The sequence below is a fragment of the Cupressus sempervirens genome, chromosome 11 (genome assembly GCF_028749045.1).
Source record: "Cupressus sempervirens isolate cs-2001-9-10 chromosome 11, ASM2874904v1, whole genome shotgun sequence".
NCBI lineage: Eukaryota > Viridiplantae > Streptophyta > Pinopsida > Cupressales > Cupressaceae > Cupressus > Cupressus sempervirens.
Window position 1 is genome coordinate 64,340,846 of NC_143128.1, and position 4,474 is coordinate 64,345,319.

Here is a 4,474-nt window from a genome sequence, read left to right on the forward strand (position 1 = left end):
ATTACAATCAATCTACATAAGACAAAGCTCCTTCCCCTATCACAAAATAAAACTATCTTCTCCCCTATTGTAGCAGCTATAGAACTTCTGGACTAGAAAAGAAGAACCCATAGCATGACTTTCTTTTTTTAATTTATACACTCTTTCCTCCATTAATCTCCTTTGTTTTCTCCATTGAATTCCTTCATAACTGATTCTTGGGAATAACTAATTCCCTCCACTTTTATCATTCTTTGAATGACTTTTATTTACATAGCTCTTCTTAATTACAATATTTTTCTTGAACATCTTGTGGTTAAATTATGGCTTTATAATGATGGATAAGAATAATAAAGATGACTAAAAGATAATGATCCTAATTCACTCAAGCCCAACTGTCATCAACAGATATTCTTTTAATCAAATGTGTGGACAAAGATGTGTATTTTGAATATTTCCCATAAGAGCGGGTAAGATCCTCAAGGTCTTTATTTGTCATAACAAGTTGATTTGTAACGTTGATTCTGACAATTATAATATCTGCCCCAAAGGTAAAGACCATATTAGCAGCTTTTGGATTGCCAAATATATTTGCTTCTGTAGTAGGATTAACATTTCTATTCATTGAAAATGCATTGCCTAGAATAACAATCTTCCCTATATTCTGCAAGAAGAGATTTTCCATTTCTATTGCCAATGCTATGTTTGTAAGTGGCCCTAAAGAATCAACTATCACTTCTCCAGGGTGCTGATTTACTTTTTTAAAAAGAAATTCTATTTCTGATTGCACAATTGCATTACCTTTTGGTGGAGTGATATTGGTATTTCTTAGCCCATCTAAACCATGGATAAAATCTACAATCCATAGCTTTGGAACTCTCTTCATTAATGTATGTGAACCTTATGTCATTGGAATATCTTCTCTTCCCATAACCTCTGATAGATGAAAAGCATTCTTTGTAGCCAAACTTGCATAGACATTGCCAAAAATTGTAGTGAGACCAATTACATCAACCTTTGGAGATTGAAGAGCTAAAAATATTGCCATGGCATCATCCCCAAACATGAATCTTAGGTCTTAACTTAGCTTGAGTTAGGTTCTGCTCGCTGATGTGGATGCAACTCTTGATTATACACTCTATCAACATTTTGTGTGCTTCTTCCATGTCATTCTTCATACTGTCAGTTGCCACAATTTTAACTCCTTATTGGGTTCCTCTTAACTGTGAAACCCAAGCTTTTTTATATTCAAACATTGACTTACACAAGTCAAGCTAACATAAGTTCATAACACCAAAATGGAGTAATAACACTAATTTCATTATGCAATGTTGCCATTATACATGCTCAAAACTATTTGTCTTTGGTTCTTCCAAAACCCTATATCTCCTTAGATCTTCTCAGGCTCTTTTTGTTTGCACACTCCTCATGAAATCTTCTTAAGTTTATGCTAGCGACTTCTTCCCTACTACCATCTATGTTGCCACTGAATTGGGAGAGACCATCATCCAATCTTGGTCAACTCTTCATGTATATGAGATGTGGATTAGGTCTTCTATTTGAGTTGGCTTCAATGGTGTGAATGATAGTTGACTGATTGGAAGGATTTCTTAGATGATTCCTTCATCCACACTCTCTTCTAAGGCTTGGGTACTTGAAGAAAATATTTCACAGAGACCCAAGTTGATGCACTTACACCTCAACATCTGTCTTCTAATTTATGGATCTAAGTTTTTCTTGTACATTTCAATTTTAACCACATATTGAACTTACTTGATTTCATAACTTGAGAATCTAATATGTAGAGATCAAATCAATAACCATATCACCATTTTTAATGGATTCCCATACATATTTCAAGTGCCCAATGCTACTAGTGTGCATTATGAAACATAATCTTGAATTGAACCCTTGAATCTACACTAAACCTTAACATGAAAGTACAATTTTGAGAACACAGATTTACATTTGGAAAATCTGGCTATACATCTATACTAATAAGTTTAAGCTCTAAACTTTGATTTTATAGACTAAATCTTTAACTCAAACTTGAATTTGAAGTTGAAATTGGAACCTTTGGTTCAAATTCAAGTTCAACTTAATATAGGTATGTTGTACCTTGGAATGTATTGACAATTTAGCCTTCTGCAAACCTAATCTTGAAGTTGAAGTAGAATTTGAAGTTCTAAATTTGATGTTTCAACTTCAACATATCTTCACAACTCTATCTTCTTCATAGGTCATAGTTCATAAAATATCATCAGAAATTAAAAACCAACCAAAATTTACTTTGTAGAGTTAGCTTGGAAGTTTAGAATGTGGGTATCAAAAATCATGGTAACATTATTAAATTCCATCAATGGTGCCATCCATAATCAAATGCTTCCAAGTGCCTTTTTTTCCAATAGATCCCATTCATCATTTGACATAGATCCCTGATTCTTGGCTTTGCCTTCTAACGACTTCCATAAATCCTTCTAATATAGATAGTCTTCCATTTGCATCTTCCATAACTAGAAGTTCTACCCATTAAACCTATCAACCCTCAGCTTACCATCATCTATCATTGCTCCCACTAAACTGTGAGACTTTCTTATAGAGGATATCTGAGAAACAGCCTTGCTCTAATACCACTTGTTAGGATTAAACCATGGATAGAAAAATAAAAATTACATACAAATATAACCAATAACAAAAAATAATAGATCATACAAAAAAGAACACAAGGCACCAAGATTTAATGTGGTTCACCCAATCCCTGGGCTATGTCCACCAAACAACAAGTCTGATATTATTATAGTCTAGTGATTACAACCTAATTACAATCCTTTCTTGATCAATATTTTCTTGATCAGTCACCACAAACTAACAGGAAGGGACTTCCTTGATAGCATCCAATAATAGTATTTTTATTGTCATTTTTTTTAGTTGATTAAGCAAATCAATGACTACATAATTTTCAATAGGATGGCCTTGTTCCATCAACCTATGGGGGAATGGAGGTTCTTTGGCTATAGGAGAGGTCTATTGATTTGACTCATTTGTTTGCTTAGTTGGAAAATCTTCAACATCAATTATTATAGGCTTCTAGGCTGAAGGAAGAGTGGTGTCTGACCTTAAGTGAATATCATTCAAGGAGATAGCATAGCTTTCTTTTTTAGCCTATTGTTTAGTATTGTTTGGATTAGGATTAGGTTGAATTGGTAGCTAGGTGTACTTGGGAGGAGTATTAGTGGCTACAAGAGGAGGCATTAAATATTTCTACTAAGGTGGTGGCAATAGGGTTTGCCAACTTGTTTGAGTATTCCAATTTTGAGGTTGTTGCCACCCTAGTAGGGTTGTTGTTGTCAATTTTTATTTCCACTAAAACTAGTGTTTTGAGAAATTTTCATTGATTTTTATTATTATAATTTTGAAGAGGATCTTGTGGCATACCTTTTCTTTAAGCCCATGGCCTTTATTGAGAAACATAAAGCACCTCTCCAATTTCATCAATGGCTTTAAACTTAGTAGACATTAGGTGTGTCTCCAAACTTGCAATAAGCTTACATCTACAATACCTTTTCTTTTCCCCATAATGTGGATATTATTTAGTCAACATGGCATCAACTTCATATTTCTTCCTTCTTACCTACATGGTGTCTAACTAAGTGGTTTTACATCATTAATGAAGTCTTTCTTGAAATTTGATAGCAAATTGGATAATTCCATCTTTAATTCTCCTGAACCACCATTAGACTTATGTGGTAGATCTCTAAGTCTCCTACCTTTCTTCATAGTGGATTTGAAATAATTTAGACATATATTTTGTATATCAGTCCAAGTTTTTTGATTGATATCTCCTCCTGGCATAAGATCTAGAGCTTTAATGTTTCCATCATTCACAACTCTTAGATTAAAATGTTTCTTTGATTCCTCATTCAATTGATGTTGTGTATTACACTGTGGGTTGAACATGAACTGAGAAACATAATCTTCTAGGGTTTCATCATCATTTTGAGAAATTTTGAAAATGTCATCCCCTTTTAAATATTGACCCCTACATTATTCTTTATACTTTGTAATGAAATTTTTTCTCATTGCATTCTAATCTACTACAACTTTGGCACCCAAGCCCATGAACCATCTCAAAGTAGCTTCCTTTAGGTCAAAAGGAAACAACTTTAGTTTATGGGAATTAGTTGTATAGTTATAGCTTCTACAAAGTATGTCATACTCAAAAAGAAAAAGGTTTTAGGGTCTTCAATATTTAGGCCATAAAACTTGGGAAGTGCAACAACAGGTATGTTCTTCAATTTTTGGTTACCCTACTAAGGAGGGATAGGAAAATTAAATGTAGGTTGAGGCTAAGGCTAAGCCATTCCTCGAGGAGGTACTAGCAATGGTGGTTGATAGATAACAAGGGCAAGTAGATTAGCTTGGTATTCAGATTTAGTAAAAAGATCATTCAAATGCAGGAATTCTTCAAAGGATGAGGATATTCATTCTTGAGTAG

General features: G+C 33.7%; 1 pseudogene; it reads right to left on the reverse strand.

Moving 5' to 3' along the window:
* Positions 1-364: 364 nt before the first annotated feature.
* Positions 365-1,030, reverse strand: LOC149528264 (putative uridine nucleosidase 2 pseudogene; annotated as a pseudogene).
* Between the last annotated feature and the right edge of the window lie 3,444 nt (positions 1,031-4,474).